The sequence below is a fragment of the Oryzias latipes genome, chromosome 14 (assembly GCF_053564925.1).
Source record: "Oryzias latipes strain Hd-rR chromosome 14, Olatipes_Hd-rR_3.1".
Taxonomy (NCBI): Eukaryota; Metazoa; Chordata; class Actinopteri; order Beloniformes; family Adrianichthyidae; genus Oryzias; species Oryzias latipes.
In genome coordinates, this window is record NC_136250.1 from 19,611,345 (window position 1) to 19,637,192 (window position 25,848).

Consider the following 25,848-nt stretch of genomic DNA (forward strand, 5'->3'; position numbering starts at 1 on the left):
TATCTTCAGGACATTAAGGACTGGTTGGCCCTTAGCTTTTTTGAGTTTTAATGAAAATAAAACAGAAGTTTTATTTTTTGGACCAAGTGATTTTAGTGAACCCTCCCAAGTTGATTTGGGTCCCTTGACTAACTTTTTAAAAACCAATGTTTCTAATCTGGGTTTTAAACTGGACAGTCATTTTAAACTGGATCAGCAGATAAACTCAGTGGTGAAGTCAAGCTTCTTTCATCTTCGCCAACTTGCCAAGGTAAAACCTTTTTTAACAGCTGCACATTTTGAAACAGTCATCCACGCGATCATCACGTCCCGGCTGGATAACTGTTGTTCTCTGTATGTTGGACTCAGCCAGTCGTCTCTCTCACGTCTCCAACGTGTTCAAAATGCAGCTGCCCGTCTTCTGGTTGGAGGACGTAAGAGAGACCACATCACGCCAATTTTAGCTTCGCTCCACTGGCTGCCTGAGCATTTTAGAGTTCACTTTAAGATTCTTTTATTTGTTTTTAAATCTTTACATGATCTTGCCCGGCTGTACCTCTCTGAACTTCTCTCTCCTTACTTGCCAGCCCGGTGCCTCAGATCAGCTGATCAGCTGCTTCTGGTGGTACCGAGGGCCAGACGGAAGCTCAGAGGGGACAGAGCTTTTTCTGTCGCTGCTCCAAAGCTTTGGAACTCTGCCACTGTCCATAAGAGAAGCTCCATCACTGTCCATTTTTAAAACACGCCTGAAAACCCATTTTTATGCTCTGGCTTTTAATACAACATGAGACTTCTGCTATTGCTGTGCTGCTGTACTGATTTTTATTGTTTTATCTCTCTATTTTTAATCTTGTGTTTTAAGATGTTTTAGTGTTTGTTTTCTTCTTTTCTCGTGTTCAGCACTTTGTGTCGGCTGCTGTTGACTGAAAGTGCTATATAAATAAAGATGAGATGAGTTGAGAATGTAATTTCTGTTTCAAGAAATGAGCCAAGACCTGTTTCCCGTTTTTCGGCTCTTTGCACCAAAATTGTCAACATCGTCAACGGATTGGACTGGACTAGAACTCCTGTGGAGAGACGGACGCCAGACTTAGACATGACAGAGCCGATGTAAACATCCCGCTTTATTAATGAACATTTTCTTTTTTGTGTCAATGCAACAGAGATGTACCGCTGATATAACAGTGTATTTCAGAATTTAGTGCCTGCTTCTAAAAAACAACTGATCCTATCATCAATTTAGATGATAATCAACTTGATTCTTGATTATCATTTAAATAAATGATTCCTTCAGTTGGAGACATACTGAGTTAGTATGGTTAAAAAAAAAAAAAGAAAGAAAAGAAAAAGAAAACTCAGTGCCTGGAGATTCCACCTGCTTGATCTTCTAACCTACAATGAAAAGCAGAAATCCAGGATGAAACCATGACTAAACCATTGGCCTACTTTACGGACAATTATTATATTTTCAATTTTTGGGATATGGCAGACTTGACAGCTTTTTTTGGCCTGATCTTCATGGTAATTGAGTTAGAACTGAGTTATTTCTAAACTAGAATCGGAAAATTTCCCAGAAGAACTCACCAAATCTTACAGTACTGACTTCACTAAGATTCCTGCTATCCTGGTGTGATGGCACTTCTGGATATTTTCCTGTTTCAAAGGGTTGTCAGCAGGGCCGGCCCTGGTCTTCTGGGGGCCCTAAGCGAAATTTTATTTGTGGGCCCTCTAACTGATCTGCAGCACCAACAAAGCGCAACTGTTGTTGTAATATAAATGAAATATCTCCATTAATACATTTGTGAATTATTGTTGCTGCCGAAGAATTGAATACAGTATATTGCCTGCATGTTGGATGCACATTTAGTGGTGCACAACAAATTTTAAATGCAAAGAAATAAATATGAATGACAAATGCATATAGATATATATTTTTTAATGTAACATTAGGCACTCAACAAATGACATTCACAAAACTCCAACTTATTTAAAACAGCAACTTAACAGAAAATCAAATGACGATAAAAAAATCCAACATAAAGAACACAACAGCTCAATGAGGGGGATTTTGGAAAGTCATAGTCTTTCTCAGTCTGAAAAGGACTTCTCTGCACCAAATCCATTCTTACTGGATCAGAGAGTGTGGTTGGTCATTCAGCTGGACCAACTGGACTGGAGGTTGGTGGAATTTTGGATCCAGTCTGCTCCTCTTCCATAGTCTCTCTTGGAGCCTCTGGAACATAAGATACAGAACTTCAACAAAAGAAAACAGTGAAAAGTAAAACAGTCAAATGTTTCCCTTTCAACAGTAGATGTGGTGACAGAAGTTTCTTCTGCAGCTAAAAAACAAGAAATATTATTATAGAATAATCACTGATAAAGCCAATAAAAAGCCAGTTTTTCACAATTTCATGATCTTTTTATACATTTATGAGAGATTTATTGTTTGATTATTTGCATGAGGTGATATTTATTAATTTAATTATGAAGAACTTGGGACTCCATTCTCTTCAGCTGCTGTTTATAAATATAAGGGGTTATGCAGACACTGTTTTTCAAGCTACTTTACATGCTATAAAATTACCTGAGAGTCCATCCTTAGTGATGACAAGAACATCTTGGGATGTGGACGCTGCACCTCCTCCAATACGTTATGAGAGCAGAAGAAACTGTCGGCTGAGACGGAACTGTGCAAAACATCATTATGTAGAATCAAAACTGCAAAATACAAATGAGAAATTAATGTACCTATTTATAAATAATAAATGTGAACACTAATTTGAGTATAAATGGAAATACAAGCATTTATACACGTCTTTATCTATTATTTTACGTTCATGATTTTAAAATAAGTACATTTATTTTGTTTATCATTTATAAATGAGAACATTTATTTCCTATTTGTATTTGGCAGTTTTGATTCTCCATATTTTATGCCAATGCAAGATTTTAAGACACATTCAATGTTGAAAAAGTCAGACTACCTGACCTGCTATAATAAACAGCAGTTTTTTAATGACATAAACCGGAAAATGCAGAACGCACTATATGTGTTAGCAAAACAATTAAACAATACGATTATGACATGAGTTAAAACATTTTTCAGCCACCGTACCATCATCATTATTTACTTTTCTTTGCTATTAGCCGTTTTGGAAGGTCATGTCCGACCTCATGATCTTGGAAACTTGGATATCAGAATTATTTTCCAGTTTTCCATTGGAAATGACGACAAACGGGGTCGTTTATGTGCAATCTTCACCTCGGATCGATTAGTATTTACGTAAATTGCGCATCTGCACAGAAAGGCAGGATAATATGGCTCCAACATCCTCCAAACTTACCTTAAGATTGATGTTGAAGTTCTTAATCTTTTTTCAGCTCCTGATGGATAAAGTCTCTCTGGCATGAAGTTCTCTTGTCGTTTTGATCAGTGTGATAAAATGTGCTCGTTTTTTTTCTTTTTCGCAACTTTATTGAAACAAAATGCGCTCGTCAATGCACGCTGTGTATGGTTCAGATGGAATGATGTTGACCAATCGTTGCTAAGAGGGGCGTGACGCCCTTATTTGGGTTGCCAAATTGGTTCAGGTGTGTTGAAGGGGGGATCACAAAAGTGCAGGCAAGTTTCTTTTGCACAAGATTCAGGGCGCACGTTGGTACGGAAATTCTATGAAATGGGTTGCCAGATTTGGGTCTTTCTTTATTTCATTTTTTTCGCCACTTCGGGGCCCTGGTGATGACGGGGGCCCTACGCGGCTGCGTAATTCGCGTATAGGGAGGGCCGGCCATGGTTGTCAGTTAGATGCATGTTCTCTGTTGCACAGCAAGTAGTTTTTTTTTTTTTTTTCTCTGTGTGTGTATTTTCACATACCAGCTAGAGACTACTACAAGAAATTACACTTGAAAAAACTAAACAAAGGGAGAAGCTCTGGCCACTTAGAGTTCAGTTAGTTTGCTCACTTTTACCCTAGAGTAATGATAAAACAAACAAAATAAAAACATTGGCATTCCTTCACTCAGCTTTGACCCAGTAAAAAGCTTTTGTTGATCCAGCTCATGCTTTTAGGTCAACCAACAAAGTATTCTGCTTTTTGCACTGATATTGATTTGCTCAGGGTAAAAAAAAAGAAACTCTTATTTTCTTTAAACACACATTATCTTTAAATTGTTTTTTAAGGAGCACAAAGCTGCAAACAAAAAGTATCCCCTTTTAAGTTACTATAAAAAGTAATCAGAAAAAATAGATGCTTATTAACATATTCAGAGCAGCGTTGACATTATTTTTGGAGTTCTGCTTCTAGCAAAACCAGCAAATGTAAATCAAGTATTCCCCCTGCTTTAGCTCAGTTTATAGTCTCAAACGAAGCATCTACCAACCCATGGGGGAGAATTCTAGCTCTTTAGCTAACTGTTTACGTTTTTTTATTTATTTTTATTTTTTTTATCAGGCATATACAGCAGAAACCACTGACTGCAGCAGCATAGACAGTTGACTTAAATGGCCTGATTGGAAAACCCGAAAAAAGGATGGAAAAAAGCATCCTACAAATAAAACTAATGTATAGTAAAAAAAAAAAAAAAACATAATACATGCAACATTTAAATCTTCTTAAGACGCTTCCATTGTGCTGCCTAAACATCAAAAGTGCTATTCGGTTCCATCACGTTTGTCACTTTCTAAATCCCCCCTTTCACTACATTTTTTAACTAATTATGCTTCAGTCGTTCAGTCGAGTGAGATAATTGTGAGATAATTCGTCTCCTTTTCACTCGAGTAGAGACACTTCCTTACAGAAATCATGTGCTGCAGCTCACCACAGTGTTTGCAAAAAGCACAGACTGGAATAATCTGCGCTTCTGGATCAAACTCAATAAATAAAAATGGTTGACGATATATATATTTCTTGTTATTTTGATGCCACATTCTCGAGCTCGGAGCTACATGTGTGAATTAGTTCTGAATAGCTATTGATCTGCAAAAATAAAGGCTTGCTCTGTAAGTACGACTGTGTGTAAAATTAATTTATTGCATCTGTATGAAAAATCTATGGCAATGCTTGAGCTTTTTGTGCTCGCCAACTGTATAAGTTGTATTTTAAGCTTCTGGTGGATGTTCCAGTGTGTTTATTTTTCTTTCCACCTCACATACCGTGTCTCCAGTAAATCACCGCTGTAATATCCCACATTTTGTATTCCCCTGGGCTGCAGGTATCCCACATAGGAAATATACAATTTAGGGTAAACAGTTGGCCCTCCAGCAGTCTTTTTCTTCCTCACTAGTAGTGCAGTGTAGCACACACGTGGAGAGAAATGTGATCCCTTCCGTTAAGAATTGCCTGTGTAATGAGGAAGTCATGAATAATACAGTAACGGAGTAATAACTTTCTCATTATTAAGCAGTGATGGCCATTAGAGCTGCTCTTTGTTCTTGCACTGTGCAATGCAGCTAAAGCTCACCACAGAGTGAGCCGATGTACTGACCTGCTTTCCTCTCTTACATCGTCCCTTATTACATGCATTTCTTCTTTTCTTTGTCTTTTTCTTTTCGTTCCTTCTGATAACACAAACCATAGGAGATTTGTGTTGATTACAGAGTCTTATTTTATTTAACCCTATGGCCAGATATCTGATACATTCTCTTTTCTGCATTGTAAAACACACCAGTGGATGTGCCAATAACACATTCCTAAATAACTAAATTAAACAATAAATTAATATATAAATAGACTAAAATTAAAAGGCAACCTTTTAATCTGAAACATGGCATGAAGAAACTTTAAAGGACGCTCTAACCCATTGGTTGAGGTTAAAGGGCCTATATTTTGCCTTTCTGAGTAAACTATATTCACATATATGATGATATTTTATTTAGCACTGTAAAAAACAAATTTTTTAAGTTTATTATCCTTCGCAGAAGTAATACGACTCGATTTCTCAAGGCACCGGCTTTCGCTCCTTGTGGGTGCCGCCCATTTCATGACATCATCCTAGAGTCGGCCTCGGCAACGTCTTTGTTTCACCCACGACAACCGCATTCGAACCTTTGCAAAGATAGATGTGCATATAAAATGAAAAGGGTTTATGTCGATCACTGCTAGCTCCACAGAGAAAACGGGTGTGTGTCTTTGCCCTTTGCCTGCGCTGGCAGCGCAGGCTCTTCCTGGAAAGGGCTGTTCCAACAAAAACCAAACCAGAACTACTTCCAGTACTTCATCTGCACTCATACCCCCAGTTCTATGAACATGGGATGCAAATCAGCCAGCAGCAGGCAATGCTTACAATTAGTTAATCCTAACAATTATTGTGGTAATTTCCAATCCTCAGGATAGAGATAAGAAATATTAAAGCCAGAGAGATGAAAAATGAAAGTGAATGATGAGGCAGACAGACCCAAGAAGAGAAGACAGGAGAGACTAAACTCTCCCCAGCCAGTTCAGACTTATTTGGAAAAAGTTTCCAGAAGAACAGATGTGGAAACAGAATAAACAAGAGGTTTAGGGCAGATTTAATACACTAGCTAATACATCAGTTAGGAAGACAACACAGTTTCAAAAGCAAGTTCCACAGAACACAAAACCAGAAAGACATTGCTTTTTTACCCAAACAAACATGTGCAGAAAAGATAACTAATGCAAATAATAATTTAAAATCTACAGCCAGCTCCAGTCCAGTCAACTAATTTATTCAAATACTACAAATGTCACAAGAACAGGCAGATGGCTGGATCCAATTGCAGCAGGTTTATTACGTAGCTCAGCTAAAAGTCCTCAAAGCTAAATCAGGGTCAGGCAGGCAGACAGGCAGGGGTTAATAACAGGCACGAGAGCATCAGAGAAGAGACAGGGTAGTCAGGTCCAGGCGAGAGTCGGGGCAAGCAGCAGGTGGCATGCAAACAGAGTCAGGAAACAGAAGATTAGTTCCAAATATAACGCTTGGTAAGGAAGGCAGAGTGGCACAAACAAGACTGAGCGTCACTCACTGCAGTGTTAAAGTATGCTGTGGTTGATTGAGTGAATGAGAGTCAGGTGTGCAGCATCCAGGACGTGTGTGCTGGGGTTGCTGGGAGATGTCTGATGTGGTTAGAACTCTGGAGATCACAAAACACAGAACAAACAGAACAAAACAAAACCAAATACGGCCACAGCCGTAACACTGGTGACCACAGGGGGAGACAGAGCTCTGACTTCTGACAACCAACAACTAAACTTTTGTGTTTTTTATAGAGTCAGCGACTTGAAAAATTAGGTACGGACCGATATTTTTTTTTCTGGACGATTCCGATAACCTTCATTTCCCCTGCAACTGTGGCTGATAGCCGATATTTGCAGACACCAATACTTAAGTGTGTCTGCAGAAACACAAAGTTTAGATTTCCTCTTTATTAGAAATGCACAACTTTTCTTTTAAAGGCCAACACATTGTACTTTATCTTTTTAATATACAGTAATGGATCTTATAAAAACAAATATCACTTTGTATTTAAATCTTAGCCCTGTGACAGACTGGTAACATCCAGGGTGTACCCCGCCTTCGTCCTAAGGTAGCCATGACCCTGAGAGGGATATAGCAGGTTAAGAAAATGAATGGATTGGTTAAAATCTTAGGCAATTTTAAAATTAAAATAAAAAAGTATTTCTGGAATAGTTGTTATATTTCACATTTACACAGGAAGACCAAAGTGCAATAAGACATAAAAACAGACATATTTTGAGTAAAGTTTGCAAAATATGCACTGAAAAACTTTCTAAAAATCATGAATAAAAACAAAAATAAGTAAAGTGTTAAACATTATATATACAGCAGTAATATGATACAGTACACAATATTCAATATCAACACCTATATCTATATATATATTTGAATTGTAACAAAAAATATATCCAACATTTTTTAGCAGTTGAAAAAATATCCAATAAATTTATACATTATAAACTGCAAATTTATTCAAAACACTAAAAATAAGAATAAGAAAGGAGAAAAAAATGGATTGAGTCATTTCTTTCGAAAAGAAAAAGTTCAAGGACAGAGCTACGACCTGCAGCACATTTCTTCAAACTGTCTGATTACAAATGTATAGTTGACTTTTTTTTTTTTAAGAAATGTCCACAGTGATATATACATTATATTGCACTGTACCCAAGATCAATTTGACCAATTTTTTATGTAAGTCACTTATTAATCTTAACTTTGAGAGTTTCATTCCCAATACAATCATAGTTAGACTACCACAATCATCACTAATGAATGATGTGAAAAAATGTGAATTAAGACATGCCCTACTATTCAATGGCATATAAAAGCGTCATTAAGGTTTTGTGGCAATAATGGGTATTTTGAAATAATTTAGCATTTGTACGATTTGCTCATTTCTATCTTTTATATAACAAACCTTATTTGGTCTTCTGAAAATGATCAGTAATGTAATGCCTAAAACCAATTAGTAATAGGTAAAGGCTGTAGTATCAACCTCTATCACTTGCTGCGGTGCATAATGACATTTTACACAGAAGTGATCCACTTGTTATAATACAGCAAATATTCTAGCCTACATTTCTTTCAGAGCTGTCACAGCCAACAAATAAGAACACAGCTCACAGACGAAAATAGACATCCTCTTTAGTTTCTCTGGTTGTACCATGCATGTCAACTACCCTTTTAGAATCTAGAACTTGTTCTAAGTCTCTGTAGTGACAGCTTGCTTTTTAGATCAGTGCTGCTTATGCAAAGTACACTTGCAGACATCAACAACACATTAGGGCAGATGGTACGACTAGGAAACTGAGACACTTGAAATGATCTAAAATGAAGGGAATGCTAAAGCAAAAGGTCTAAATTGCAACAGGACTGTCTCTTTATCTTTTCATTCTATAAATAAATGTTTTGCCCCAAACTAATGTATGTTTTGGCTGCTCTTTCCCATTTTGGTCCAGTTCATAATTTAGAATAAGGCTTTTATTGTAAATGCTCTGTCTTTGTGATTCTTGTTAATGCATATGCTGTAACTTTTTATCGTGTCTGTTTTTAAAGTTGGTTCTTGTAGTTTTTACTTTAACTAGTTATTTTATGCAGTTCATCTAAAAATCTACTTTTCTTTATGTATAAATCCATGCCTTCACTAGTGTGTGCAATAACACTGCTCCAACTTCAGAACTAATTGTATGACATCCAAGTCAAACATAAGAGATAGCATCATATAATTTTGACATGGTTTGAGGTTAGTCATAATATTGAAATTGCAAGATGAGAAAGTGATCTTTTTGACTTGATTAGCTAAATATATCGTAATGAATAAGTAAAGTGGAAGAATGTAAACGTCATCTTAAAAAAATCTAACTCTGCCATGAAAATGTAAAAATATCATTACCTTTTTCTATCTATGCCCTTAAAATAAATGTACCAATCACTGATCTAGGCTCCATCCTATCATAAGGGTGTTTTAGGGTGTACAGTGATCCCTTCCTGTAACGCGGTTTACTTTTCACGGTTTTGCTACTTCACGGATTTGCATCGTGCATTGTGTTCTGCATTCTGATTGCCTAAAAAGTCACTCCGCTTCTTCTCAACCTGTGCGTCAGTAACGTTGCAGTTTAATATGTACACATCAGTTTACAATCAGCTTGCCAAATTTAAATTACATACGTGCAAATTATATTGCAATTTCGACTTTCTCTAAAACCCATAGAAAAGGGAGCGACAACAACTGCCTAACACTATGTTCTTCTTCCCCCGAACAAACACACCTGCACCGCGGGCTTCAAAAGAAGAAAACACTGCAGAGCGCAGTCAGGATGCAGCGGCTCAGTCAGAATAGCAGTGAAATACACCTGATTCACTATTTGTCCAACTGTACTTTTGTATTTTTTTCATAATCATTTTTAATTTAATCCTATTACTCGGGTCGCGGTGGGCGGGGCTAATCTCCGCAATTTGAAGCTTTCTGTTCACATTGATGATTAAAATTATATTTGACAGTACAGAAGTTATTTGTTGAAAAAAACGTATCTAAAGTACTTTGATTTGTGAAACAAATGCTTGAGCCTGTAAAATAGTTTGTTCTTTCTTTTCAATGCATAATAGAGTATTTAATTGGATAATAATTGTAAAAAAAAAAAAAAAAAAGGATTCTACTTCACGGATTTTGCTATCACGGGTTCCTTTTGAAACGTAACCCCCGCGAAAAACAAGGGTTTACTGTATTCAGACTGGACACATTTGGTCCGCTTAAAGTGATTCAGAGTTTGTTTCCCCTGATAATCTGGAACAAATTTTCAGTCTGAAAACACCCAAGCTAACCCTGGTCTGGGACCAGGAACCGCTTTCAGATCCATCTTTGGAGGTTTTCTCTTTGTATTTCCAATCGGACTGAGCTTCAGTTTGCTCTGAAATTCCTCAGTATGAAAACAATCCGTCCTCGAAGCGGAACAACTGGAGCAAAACGGCCATCGTAGTCGACTTAAACAGAGTAGGAATGAAGCAACAAATGAGCCGCGGAGGAATAAAACCAACAATTGCCGTGTTTTCAAACATAAAATAATATACTAACTGTTTACCTGTTAGAATGTTCATTATAACATAGCTGAAAACTTCTTACATACTTTTCTTTGTCTCGTTAGGTGGCACGCATGCGGTGCTGTGACGGCACCCTAAAAGCTACCTTGTAGCTCCTTAACAGAATTCTCTTTAGGGGTTCTCAATAGGGGTTATGAATCTTTTGACATAGTAGATGTTTATTTGACCTAACCCCTTTTGTAATTTAGGCTAAAATTTCTTCATCTTACTTATATTTGTTACAGTTTTGTTTTTGTTGTTGTTGTTGTTGTTGTTGGACCTGACGGAAAAAGAAGGGAGGGAAGAAGAGAAAGGGATGTTAGATCGGGGAGGGGGGGGGACCATGAAGCAGCATAAAGCAATAAATCACGTGATTTTTATAATCATTACTGTTTTCCCAACAATCTATTTGTCAGAAACACTTAAGAGCGTGCCCTCATACCCATCTCATCACTTAATTTGCTAGCATCACTGAGTTAAAGCACACACGGCACGTCTCCTTGCTGGTAACTGCCCTGCAGCATGCCTCTGCCCTACAAAAGTAACAAGTAAAAAGTGTTGTTCCCTACGTTCAAAACTGGTAAGCAAAATATAAAGTTTTAACTGTCTTGAAAGGAATTGTTAAGTGCAGCACCTCTGTCCTTCTCTTGTTGTTTTGACCCGCACTCATAGTTCCTGGCCAATAACAGAAGAGATCTTTAGTCACATGGTTTTGTTTGCAAGCTTTGGTCCGTAAGAGAATGGCCTGCTTTGAGCCAGTCTGAATACAGTTTAAACGAAAGGTTTGGGACTCTATCCAGAAACAATTTAGCTGACTCAATCCGGAACAAAGGAATTTTCCATTCTAAGCCCCCGTACTTATTATGTTGTCTAATTGCACTAGTGCTGTACCAATGTGAGCCTTGGGTAGCGTTAGGTCTTTGAATAGCTTAACCAGTTTGCATATGTTTGTCAGGAGATACCTGGAAAATGCAGTGAAATAAAGGTTGGAAAACACTTTTCTCAAAAAAGGTTGGTTTATGATTAGCCAGAGTGTTTGAACATTATTTAAGGGAAAACAAATCTGCCCTCATCTACAAATTACTAGAGGTATCCACTGATGAGGATGAAAAAAAACCAAAGAAGCATAAAGCATAAAACAGGGGAGGGGAAGAAGGGAAAACAGGTGAAAAATGTTCTAAACAATATTAACTTGATTTTATAATGCAAAAATCCTTTAGTTAAATCTCTTTTTAGTGCACCTGTATGTGTTTTTGTGCAAGAACAAAGAAATGTTTTATGTTGTTAAATAATAGAAGCTTGCCTTATTGCATTAAGTCAAGCTGAACCTAAAATGCAAAATAAAAGCAAGAACCAATTATTTATTCAATTTGAATTATTTGTCATTATTTTCTTTTTTTTTTGTTTCACCCATCATCTTTATATGTTACAACATCACTTTAATGTGTAAATGGTATACTGACGTATGCACAGATACTGCAGAAAGTCAGCTGAACCAATCCCTACTCTGATCATCTTTTGACCTATTTTTAAAGAATTTCTAGTGGTCTTATAATTATGCTTATGCCATTTTTAACCAAAATCAAGAAACCTGTGTCGTTTTCAGGACATAGTTTCTGCAGAGCAGCAGTAATACATTGGAGGTTCGCTGTTGAGTTGAAGGCAGGACCGGAGCAACCCCGCCCCACATCCCCTCCCCTTTATTAAGAGCTCTCTGATTACCCTGTGAAACGTGTGTGAGCAGAGCAGGGAGTTTGTGGCCCACCCAGTGTATTTTCTGCATCACAGAAAAGGTAGTTTTTCGTCTGCTCCTGGGTTAACAACAATTTGAATAAAAAGATAGTCAGAAATTCTAATTTGAGCTTAATTTTCTTTATATATGTCCTCCATCATCAGAAATATTTAACTAAAACATGATAAAAACATAATTTTCATCTAAGTGGGTCTTTAAACAAGTTTGATCCTTTGTTTTTGCACTTTTTGTTTAATATAGGGCCTTTTAAAAGTTCATCTTTCTCATGAGCCACATAATGTTTTATATCATAAAATTCAGTTTAATTACCTCCTATACCCATCTAAGCGTTTTCACAGATTTTCCCATTTTCCTTGACTCCAAATTCCCCAGAGAGCAATCTGACAGCATCTGTGAAAGAGTCAACCCACTACACAGGCAACACACAAGTGACTTGATTGTTTCAAAAGTTAATGGGCAAAGTCTGAACTGCAAGATCACAGCCAGATGTTTTGAAAAATATTGATGATCACTGAAATAATATGATGTCAGTAGTTTTGTCGGTTGAGACCATTAAAGGGTCGGATGTCTTTTTGCTCTTAGAACAGAATTTTTCACAAATGCGAGCATCTGCATTGAGGGCGGGTTAATGCTAATTAAAATGCAAACAGTTCCACTGCAGATACAATGAAGCACAGCTGTTCAGGCTTGCTTTAACCCACTAAACAAAGAAACAATGCTCATGCGTGTTAAATATTTAGAACACAGTTGAACTCAGTTCTCTTTTCTGCTTGCACTATCTTCCATGAAATCTGTGAGTCATCGTGAAGACAATGTAGACTGGCAGTTCAAATTAGATCCTCCCTGTTGGTGGCAGTAGGTACTAAGCTAGATTTCCCTTGATGACAGAGACATTCAAAATGATCATTAAGCAAACTCCAGCACTCCAGCTGAAGGTATCCCAGCTGAAATTGAAGTGAAATCTGAACAAAAAACTAATCTCCATCTTCTTATTGACCATAACTCCATAAGGAAGTTGTAGGGTTCGAGAGTGAAAAAAAAATGGGAAAAACGACAGAATAAAAAATACTGAAAATAAACCAAAAGACTGCTTAGTTGCAATTTTTATGAAGCATGAGCTTATGGGACATTTTTTTAGTGGCGTAGTGGTTAGTACTCATGCCTGGTTCAAATCTCGGGTGGGACTTTTCTGTTTGGAGTTTGCATGTTCTCCTTGTGCATTCTTGGGACTATAGCTTTTACTCAGTCATTCTATTTATCAAAATAAATATTCTTGCTCTAATACCTGTTTCTAATGTGTTCTCACAATTTCTTTTTTTTTTCATGATATATTTTTCTTTATTGCAATTTATTTAACCTATAAACTGGCAAATCAGATCCCTCAATGAAAGTATGGGATCTCATGTTGAATGTTCAAACTTTTTGACAGATTTTCCTGAACCCATTTTCAAGTGTTAGGGAGGTGGACTTCCAACAAGCTCACTTCTGATTGGCAGGTGTGGCTGTCAGAGAAACAACGACTGAAACAGATTTGGACCAATTGCGATTTATTGACAATGTCTGGCTCCAACATGTTACCATCGGTATTACAAAAAAATTGTGACTGAAATGACATAATTTTGTTGGAGCCCAAAGTAAGCTATTTAGTTGGGAAACATCACACTCACTTGATCCAGTTCCCATGTACAGTCAATGCTGGCAACCTGTCCATGGTGTAACCCACTGCGCCTAACACCAGCTGTGACAGTCTCAAGTGACCCCATGTTTCCAAAAGGTATTCAGCAGGTTCATAAAATGGATGGAACAGTTTTATGGGCGCTCTTACAGTGGAGTATTCATGATATGGATAACTAAAACAATACATGTTTGGTTAACATCAGTGGCAAGGCGGCTCGGTTCCAAACTCAGATCCAACAAGGCAAACCCACACTGATCGACTATAAAAAATTAGACCACATTCTTTATTCTCTATGTGACAACACCCATCTCCATTCTTGCTTAAATGACTCAGTTTAAGCTGCGAACCACAAGCTAACCAGTGTATGCACTAAGTAAACGAATAGCCTTTGGGCTCAGGGCGAGGGAACAGGATGCAGATGTGCCAGCAGGTAGTCTAAAAAAATAGAGCTGTCCTTTGTTTGACTAAGGCCCTGATTACACAAATTTCTAACCATGACCACAACAAAGCTTGCAATAATATCCTAATTTTGAGAGACTGTTCATTTGTTGTCATTTGTAAAAGTGGGCTTTGATTTATTGTTCAAGTATTGTTTAGGCAGCTTCAGAGCATTAGGAGTGAGCTGACAATGAGGGTGAAAGAATTCATTTATCAAGTCCACTAAAATAGTTCTGATTTGTTAACTCATCATAGGTGAAATACTATCAAGAGATTAAGCTGATCTCATAGTTTAGATTCTGAAATTTTCATCTGTAGCCTTAGATTAATTTGCAAATAATGCTTAGGAGTTTTTATTTATTTATTTATTTTTCACTTCAATATCTACATTTGGCAGTAAGACTCTAGTAAGCAGTGGCGGTAAAAGTTTGACATTAAGATAAGTATTAGGGATTTGCATAATTCAGAGCATCAACTTTGTTTTTTCTTCATGACCTGTGATTTGCAAGCCTTATTTGGGCTCCACTCTGCCTTCATGAGACAAGCAACTATTCATTTGTTGTCAATCAATGCTAGACAGCAAGGCATCTAACTAAAGGCAGACAAGAATTATAATCTAAGCTTAAATGTAATTATTTAATTTAACAACAATATACTGCCTCATTTAAAAATAGTTACTACTAAGACTTCTGCTAAACTGCAGTTTCCATGGAATGGAATCTAAGAGAAAGCAGTAGTGGGCAACAGTGAACTCACTGTTCATGTGTGCACTAAAGAAACTGCTTCACTTAATCAGTTTGCATAGTTCTGGATGTGTAAAATGTTAGAATTATGTAAAATAATTTAAAGTGGTGGATGATGAGAGTGTCGTGAGACAGCATATGATTTTGGGTGTAGGATGACTCTAGTGATGAGAAAAATGAAAAGGCAGAGGTGGAAATCAAAAATTGAAGAGTGCGGTTTTGGGGTGGGGTTGAAACAGGCTTTGGGAAATCAGGAGCTTCTCCCAGATGATTGGACAGCTACAGTTAAACTAATCAGTGAGACTAAGAGGAAGGTCCAAAATGTGTCATCTGGAATAAGGAAAGGAGACTTGGTGAGGGAAAGAAAGTAGTTCAGGAATAAAAGGCTAGCCAAGTCAGAAAACTGGAGAACAGAGACATGAACACAAAGGAAAAGATGGAGGTGTCAAAGGGTGTGTGAGGACTTGTATGACATGTTGGACTTAAAGGAAGGAGAGGTGGATCTGTACAGGTGAGGCAAAGAAAACATAAATGGGAAGGGTGTTCATCAGGTTAGTGTAATCATGGATGTGTTTTGCTGACAGGTTCCATAAGTGTGATAGAAGGATACAAGAACTTTGAAAAGCTGATTTGAGCCCTTTCTTGTTTGCTGTGGTAATGGACAAATTGACCTTTGATATCAGACAGTGGATCGTGATATTTGCAGATGACACTAGCTGCAGTTACGTGCGCACAATATCTTGATCGGATCAATAGTCGGATTAAAATCCAACCGTGTACATGGGATCAAAAAAACTTTTTCCGATCAGAACGAACGTTCACATGGTCACACTTTTGGTTGGAATAAATCATTTGGGCATGCGCAGTAGTGTTGAAAATACCGGAAGAGGAAATGAGTCCCGTTGTAAACAAGCTGCCACACAGTAGATAAATGGCAGCTCGGTAATATACGAGATGATCTTCTAAACGTGCTTTTAATAATGTTATGAATATTATAAAACGCCTGTTCGCTCAACACTTTATTTCTAATCCGTGTGGTCAGTGCTTTTTTTGTGGAAGAACGGAGTTGGAAGAAGCCAGGGTTAAGAGTGGGCTAACACGCGCTAACAATATTAGCCTTGTTTGATGAACACAAAATCCATGCGGGAAAAGCTGCAATCTGCATCTTGGATGCACGTAAATATGTGGGAATAACATCAGCCTTTATTTAGTCGGGACACGACTGGAAACACAAATCCACGTGATTGTTTGAACGGTTTCTAAGGACTGAGTGGCAGTTTGCTCACACACCGCCCCAGAGCCGCTGTGCCAGCTGGAAGTCTGAGCTCTGCTTAGACACACGCTTCTCCTGAGTGTCCCACACACACAAACAACAAAACGCACACGTAACAAAGCATCCTCCCCTACCCTCAAACACAAAGTTATTAATCCGACTGCTCTGCTCAGAGACACAGTTTGCTCGGCCCACTGGCAACCGAACCTGGGCCGCGCAGGGTCCAGACGTGACGGGGCACGAAGCGCTCCTCCCCCGGAACCCCTTCGTGAGGAGTGGCGAGGCGAAGAGCCAGCGGGGCGAAGGCGGAGCGGCGCTTCGCACAGGGCGTCCGCAGAGCAGCCGGTCGGTTCTGTTGTTGCTCCAAATCTTTCTCTGGAGTGAAACACCGTCTATGCATGACGTTAAACCAGAGCAGTAGTGACACACGATCGGAATTAACCGTTTACATGAACAACGATCGGATCAACAATCGGCCCACCTATCTCGATCGGAAAGACATTTTGATCCGAATGAGTCTGATGGGGGCAGACTATTCCGAACGGTGTGTTAACATGACGCATTTTTCTTCCAATCAGGCGTTCTTTCCGATTACTTCTTTCCACGTAAACGCAGCTATTGTGTTCTAGTAGTGGGACAAAGGTGGAGAAACATCTAGAAAAGTGGAAGTTTGCTCTGGAAAGGAGAGGTATACAGAGCAACTGCAGCAAGACAGAGTACCTGTGTTTTTGAGTAAAATGGAACTCAATAGGAATGGTGAAGTGAAGAAGATGGAGGACTTTAAGTACTTAGGGTCAACAGAGTGTTGAAAAGAGGTGAAGAAGCATTTTCAAGCAGGGAAACATGTGGAGGAAGGTTACAGGTGTGATCTGTGACAAAAGAATGTCACCAAGAATGATATTCTTAGTGAGAGCAGCCATATTTTTGGTTTAGAAACAGTAGCACTGAAAAAGAGACAGGAAGCAGAACTGTAGCTAGTAGAGCTGAATATGTTGAGGTTCTTTTTGACAGTGATAATAACATAAAGGATTAGGAGAAACAAGAGGAAAAAAAACTTTTTAGGTGTTTTGGTGATAACAAAACATTATGACAGATCATAATGAAAACACCTTTAATTATATAGATGAACAACAGGAAATTGCAACAAAATGATTACTAATTAATATTCATGTAGTCTTGCTCTTATAAGAAAGTGAAATAGGAACATCGAAATAAAAATAATTCAGGTATCCCATTCAAATATATATTAGTAAAGCAATTGGGCAGAAAAGAGTAGAGTAAGAATAATGTTGAGTCCATCCGCTGCATATACGTAGCTAGAAACAGGTGGATTTTGAATATACAAAAAGCACTGCAAGCTTTTTAGTCTTAAAAAATGTGCAGTGGGATTTTGGTAAAGAACCCACTTATCCATTTATTTTGGGATCTTATTGATATCATCAGTTAATAAATGTTTGCCCTGAGTGCATCTAATGCTGAAAGAAAAAAACAGTTTCCAAGAATGTGTGTTTTAGCAGGCTTGATCGTAATACAAAATTTTTGCTCACAAATCTGTTTAACGCACGCAATGCCCATAGTACCAAAGGAGACAGAAGCACTATGGAAGCACCACAAGCTTTTCTAATTTACTTGGAATAAAAAAAAATATATATATACATACATATGAGAAAGCTGAACCGCCATACAGCGAGGGAACACTGAACACGTAGAATTATCTATCAGCATTTCTTTCCAAAACAGAGAAAATGAGGGCTAAGTAAGTATTTTTTTCACAGTTTGAAATCTGTTTTGTGACTGCAATTAAAAAGAGCAGAAAGTATGAAGTTTCAAAGTTTCCTTTCAGAGTTCAACTTCATTTCTTTCTGCTTTACATTTGTAACCACAGTGACTGTACCTTTGCATAGCGTCTGAGTTGAATGACACTCTGTTGCGTAGATACTAATGGAAGTTCTTGTCACGCTATTAACACTCCACTCATCACACAGCCTGTCTAGACTTGATACAGCTTGAAGTGACAGCATCCCAGAGGGGCAAAAGAGCATTTATTGTAGAAATATGTCAGTGAAAAGTAAGTAAAATGGCCTGCCAAGGACAGACCTCAGAAAAGAGAGGGGGAAAAAAAGAAAAACTCTCAGCAGAGGACATATGCTTTGCAAATCATGTTGAAGCAAGCCAACATTTTTCCCAGTCTGTTTTAATTTTTTTTTCTATATAAGACAAGATGGCTGCAGACTCTGCTACATCTAAACACAATCAACAGAAAATCTAGAAGTGTGCAACAAGCCAATTCTATCAAAAGGCAAAACAATCAATTTGTAAATAATTTGTCTTCTCTTACAGAGCTGGATTCTTTCTCTGATGCACTTTTTTTCCTCCATCTCTTCACCTGTAACAATAGGTGTTAATAAATGTGCAATCTCACAAGTGGTTGTAATCTGGTATAAACAATTATACTCATGCAGTCACTTTCATCTAAAAAAATTAAAAAATCCCAGCGTTCATTTTTTTAACATGCATTTTGGTAATTAGTTCTTGCATATTTTGCGTTAGCCCTTCTGCAAAATTATTTTCAATCAGTTGAAGTGTTTAGGAAAAAGCTATTGTGCACATGCTTTCTGGAATCCTTTTATTTGATTCCGTGTTTTGGGTGTTGCTAAAATTGTAGTGCATTGAGCTAAATCACGCTTCAGAACATTTCCAGCCTGTGAGGTGAGATAACAGATTAGGCACATCTTTCAGAAGCATGATCAGTATGATCCTGCTGTTGAGGTGCACCTTTTTCTCTCAACAGCTCTGTAAAGATAGATGTCTAAATCATGACAGAAAATACATAGAGTTGATGATGGTTTCATTACAAACTGTGTAGTGATTTGCATTTTCTTATATATAATGTGTGCATATAAAATGAAAAGTCATTTCTGTTGATAGGTTAATTTGCTCTTTAAAAAGATGAAAGGCAAAGCCAGGGAATTATGTGTTTTTAACGTGTCATGCGACTTGGAACAAAGCACAAAATATGTACGCTTTTTTTAGTCTGGACTAAAAGGACAATAATGTTTTTGAAATTCTTCTTTGAGTATAAATCTGGCCTAGTACCCAGTAAACCATCACACTGAGAGAAACCACACACAAAAAATAAATAAATTAAAGAATGGGGCCCAATTCCCACCTTTTACAAATTTAAACTCCAATGGATTTCAATCGACCGGCTCCTAAGTCCTCAAGCATCATTGGTTTTAAAGTTATAGATAGTCTAACTTTTAAACCACATATTCAGAAACGGGTTTACAGGCTGAAACTAAAATTATGCTTTTATTTTAGAATCAAATCATGTTTGTCATTTGAAGCCCGTAAGAAACTTGTCACTGTCATGTTAAACATCGTAGCTATTGGGAATGTCTCCACCCGGGCCAAACATACAGTCTCCACCCGGGCCAGATATGCCAATGTCAACATCAAACACACCTAACTCAACTCATTCATCACTAGAAAAAACGTACTCCTGCATCTTTGTTTGGTCTGATTCCACTCCAGCTCCAGAAACCAAGCCAAAGACACAACTGGTATGGACTGATATTGAATTAAGAATCTATTTTATGTTGAATGCTGGTTATTGGTTATAATTTGAATGTCATGAGCATTTTGATGTTTGACATGCTAAGTTTTGAAATGTTAAATGGAAATTCTGGTTTATGTCTTAAGGTTTTCAAACTATCACCTTCATCTAAAATCAGAGATCTACCTGCCGAAATAAATACAAAGGCAAAGAGGTAGATGTGTGATTGAGTTGTTTCCATGTCCTTTGGAAAACATGGTCTATCGAGTCAGACAGGAGCTGGGGGAGACCAAAAGACTCGACAGTCACTGCCATTTTTATGTCTGACTGGATTTTGGGGATATGATTTATATGAATGCTTCTGCTGATGCTTTGCATGCTTTGGAGACTGTTTTTCATGGTGCACTGCGTTTTATAACAAACTTGAGGTCATTAACTCATCACTGTGTTCTGTATGCTTGGGTAGGTTGGCCCCTCCTTGTCCCAGCGCAGACTGAAACATTGGTACCTTTAAATCTACAAATGTATTCTTGGGTTGGTACCGTCTTTATCTCCAGCAGCTCATAGAACTGAAGAGTAGCAGCAGCTACAGCCTGCGCTCTCGGGATATGCTCCTGCTCTCTGTGCCCTAAGTACGCACAAAGATGGAAAAAAAGGCTTAGATTTGCTGCAGCGCAGTTTTGGAATGAATTCCAAAAAGAGTTTAAGTTGAAAGAACTGGTCTCTGGACTCTTTCAAATTAAATGAACGTCAGAAAAAGTTACCAAACTGTAAATGCTTTATTTAAGACTATCTTTTAATATTAACTGAGTGTGAGTGTAATTGAGAAATGTGTGTTATTGTGCTGCTGCCTCTTGGCCAGGACGTTCATGCAAATATAATCTCAATGAGTTTTTTTTATCCTGGTTAAATAAAGGTGAAGATTTTGAACGTCATAACATGGCGAGCTCACAAGAGTGGTGTGGTTCCCCTGTTGCTTAAGAATTTTTTTACCAGAATATTGTGAGAATGCATTACATGAATCATTGGTTCAAGCTGAACAAAACAATATGACATACAATTTGAGCATGTCAGGAAGGTGGGCGTGGTTAACAAAAAGTCCCAGTTGCTAAGACAAAATCAAATATTTTAATTTACTGATTCTTTTAAAAATTACATAGACCCGTTCATGGCCCCAGGTGATAAAAAAAAAAATGGTTTCTATGGAGCTAAAATCTCCGGAGCCTCTAAAGAAACTTTGAAGAAGACAAAAAATTTAAGTTAAAAAAATAAAAGAATGATACAAAAATAAAAACTAACTGGTATTTACCAGTTACTAACTTGTGCTCAACAGTTAGTAACTGCTGAGCACGTTGTTTTTTACATTAATTTTTTTATTTTTCTCCAATGTACCTTAAGGGGCTCAGCAAAAACATAGAGAAAAGCCATCCGTTAAAAATAATGTTTATTTATAAATGTGTTACTTGAAGCTCTGACTACATATATATTAAAGGTGATAAATTGATAGAACCTTTAATTACAGAACCTTTAATTAATCCAATGTTTAACTTTTTTAATGCACACAACGTGGTTTTATTAATATTCTAAAATTCTAAAGCTCATTTAGTAAGGTGGAAGGCTGCCATGCAGGAATCCAGGGTTTGATTCCCGGACGGGAATGAACAAAGGTAATGTGTTCATTACCATATCAATGGCGAGCAATTAACATCACCCAGAGAGGGCTCTTGGGTAAGACCCTTAATGCTGCTGGCTCCTGAGCGTGGCTCGTCTGCAGCTCACCGCTCCCCCAGGGGATGCGTCAAATGCAGAGAACAATTTTGGCAGACCTAGGTGTGTGACAGAAAGTGGGACTTTCTTCTTTGTTTCTAAAATGTACCATCAGTTCATTATTTAACTGTTGATGATTTTACTTTATCTGTTATTTTAGACAATTTTGATATTTTTTAATTAATTCTACACACTTTAGTCTGATGTTCGTTTTCCCAGTAAACTTGTTTTCATTTTTCCACATACGCACCAATACTGTGTTTATTTTGGCTTGTTCTGGCAAATGTTGGGCACGCATCCAATTGGACAAAACTTAGGTAACAAGAGGCAGAAATCTCTTAAATCTGTGTATTGTCAGCAGAAAATGCCCTGTTAGTTGAATGCAGTCACTACTTTACTACACTCTGGACTCAAATAGAATTTTAAAATAATCAACACAATAAAAAATTGGAGAAATTTCCTATTAATTAGCCAAATTCTGACTTTAAGTTTACCAGATAAATGCTTGTTAAAAAAAAGAAAAACACCACATATTATAAAACTATTGAGCTTTGGTTTTGCGATGTACAAGGAAATTAAAATATGTATCCATTTATAACACATGGATGAACATTAGGGAAATGTATTAGCTCATTAGACTTTACTTTAGCTTCTTTGTGGTTAAGGGCACTTTTACCACGTATAAACCAAGTTTTTTTTTTCTTTTAGGAGAGAAACTAAAAAAAAAAAGAAAAATAGACTGTAATGGATAAGCTTCATTACCATCAGACATGCACAGACACAAAATGCTTGTTTTATGTTTTTTTTTTTTTTTTTTTTTTTTATCTGAATGCTTTTTAAAAAGATTGGCGCCGAACAAACAAGTATTTATTGAGGCAGGGCTTCTCCCGCACCACGAATACCAGAAAAAAGCCAGGGCTAGTTGTCTTATTAGCTTTTTATCATTACTAAAAGTTTGATATGCATAAAGCTTAGTAATTTTTATAACTTTGTAGCACAAAGGACAATGTAAGCGTATCCTTATCAAGCAACTGCATCTGACAGATGCAAAGATGAAGAAATATTTTGTGTTTGTAGTCTCCCACTTTATATTCAGAAGAATGAAGATTCACAGCAGTAAAACAAATATAAAAAAGAATACAAATAATAGAAAACAATGAAATGAAACAAAACAATAGATATAAATAATTAGTTCTGGGATATAATCTTGCAAAAATGAATTTTAAGTGCCTTATGTTGTACTGTGGAATAGAAAGTACAATCATCAGCCAGTTGTAGTTGTTTGTGCTTGAATTCATCATGTGAAAACAAACTCACTAAACCAGAGTCTGTGTTCATTGCTAGAGGCAAAGTATTCTTTTTCAGTGGACAGCAAGTGCCAAAAACTGAATATAAATGTGACTTTTGAGTCAGGAAAATGGTGATGGAGGACACAGTGCAGCAGATGCACTGACTTGATGAGCGAACTTAAACTGAACATGACTAAGAAAAGCAAAACAAGAATGTTGCATAAAAATGACTGAGCAAAAGGGCAAAAGTAAGAGGATCTGTCCCTGACGAACTGAAAACTAAGCTCTTAATTTTAGAAAATTCTTCTTGCTGTCGAGTATAAGTTAGTCTTGAAAAGCTTTTAATTTGAAAAAAGACTATGATTCAGTTTATCCCAAATGCTTAAATATTGAAAACAACGAATGATTAATCAATGCTTCTTTTTTACATCAAGATTTACAAACAATACACACAGTCAGAGTTAAACATTACTCAATATTTGTTTTTTATAGTTTTCACAAAAAAAAAACAGACTTATTTATTGTTGCTCACCTTTCAGCATATCCCTTCAGGGGTCAAGGATCACCACAGCAAATCAGATTTTACTTAGTCGCAAAGGTGGTTTGGTAGAGATTATTTTTAATGCCGGATGCCCTTCTTCACACAACCCTGTACTTTATCCGGGCTGGAAACCGGCACAGGGAGACCCAGACTTGCACCCCTTTGTTACAGAGTTAGGCAGCAGCGTGAAGTGTCTTCCTCAAGGACCAACACTGGATAAAGCTCAACACACCCCCTGGGAATCTAAGCCTAATTTCCCCATGTACCAGTCCAGCACCCAACCCTTTGCAAAAATTCCAAAATTGTAAAGTTTTGAATAAAAATCATTTGATTAAATTACATTGTAAATATAAACATGTTATAAGCTCAAGTCTAAAGTTCCTCTGATGGCGTAAACACATTTTCATATGCATGTAGCACAATGAAAAAACAAAAAAAGTTGAGGCTGAAAAATTAGTCTAAAAAATGTGGCTTCACAAATCATTAACCTATTGTAGCATTTTCTCCTAATCTATTGTGCAAAATTATTTAGTCATTTTAAAAGAATACCATTTACAAAATATTTAAAAGGACAGGGCATTGTTCTAGAATGGTTGTAAACCACATATAAAAGAAAAAACTTTTTTTTTTCTGTGAAATTGCTTGAACAAGAAAACATATTTCTAAATTTTACAATTGCTTTTTGTTCAAGGTAAAATTGAACAAATACAGCCACTTACTTTTCATATCACTTGTGGAAGGGCTGTCACACTAAAGCTTAACCTCTTGAGTAATGGAAAAAGTAAAATGTAGCCATAGAAACACATTTCTATCATTCTTTATCATTTTTTTCATAATAAATAAAACATTTAAATGATTATGTAAGTTTTTGTCATATACATGTGGTTTATATTTTGGAGAAAATCTTTTGTGCATCATGTTTTATGATGTTTGTTGTGTATTTGTTACCAATCTGACCATTTGAATCTTTTTTGACAGGTCATACTTGTAAATGTTTCTTATCCGTCTCCACAGCTTCAATCATTGTCATACATATGTCTTATAAAATGATAGAAAGGTCAATCCTTTGCCTTGTCCTGTTTGTAGATTTCTTGAAAAGTATGAAAAAAAAGATGCTTTCATATTATTATTTTTTGTTTTTGTTTTTTGCAAAAAGATTTTGTGGATGATAAACAATTAACCACAACTCAACCATCGTATGAGCATGATTGTAATAAGACAGCAGAGTGATTTAAATACACATAATAAGCTTTATTAAGACTCTAGAATGACTGGTTTTGTTTGATGTGTATCACGATGTGTAGATGATGAATAGAAACACTGTTGTTATTGTTTCCCTCCTCAGAAAGATTGTCATGTTCACCTCCACTGTCTTTCACATTGGCACAAATGGGAGCAACCCCTGTTGATGACACAGCTTGGGACTGAACTGTATCTGTTGAAACACTGATCAACTGTGGGTATAAGTAGACTTAAATTCCAAAAGGCATCATTATTTAAACCTTTTTAAATTTCCATTCTTTTATTTCACTATTTTATTAATTAAAGTATTGTGTACAGTTTTTATGAGTGTGGATCATCAAGATTAGATAGAAAGTTCGCTTTCCACTTTGCATCAAAAAAAATGTAATTATGTAAAATGTAAACAAGTAATTTGTGTATTACTTTTAAGTTCCTCTGCTCACATTTACACCTGAAAAAAGGTCCAAATTTACATTTGAATATGCAGATTTAACCCTTGGATTGTTGTGAGTTTCTTTGCCTTTTGCCATGTTTAGAATGTTAATCTGTCACAGCTGTCTGGATTTGTGTTAATAACCCCCAGTGTGTTTCAGTTCTTTGTTGTCAGGTCGTCTGTTTTGTCGCTCTTTTGTCATGTTTGAGTTCATTTATTTATAGGTTTCTGCCACCAAGCCTGGTCTACTACATCTGGGGCCACACATCACCAGCAACTGACTTAAAAACTCCTTTACTATGCAATACAATTGTGTGTTTGCATATACAAATATACAAATATATATATATATATATATTGTTCTCTTATTAGTTGATTTCAGCTACAAATTAAGGCAATAAAAAGAGATTACTTACAAATTTCAAATTTGAAAACCAAACAGATTCTCTCCGGGTTTTAAATCTTGAGTAGCCAGAGTGAGACCAGATAACCAAAATTTCCCTATGTGGCTGGACAAACATTGAGGTTTGTCCAGATTTTTTCCAGTCTAAAATTAATCAATTTAACAACAAAATGACCCAATTATCAGTTTTCAATAGCCTTTT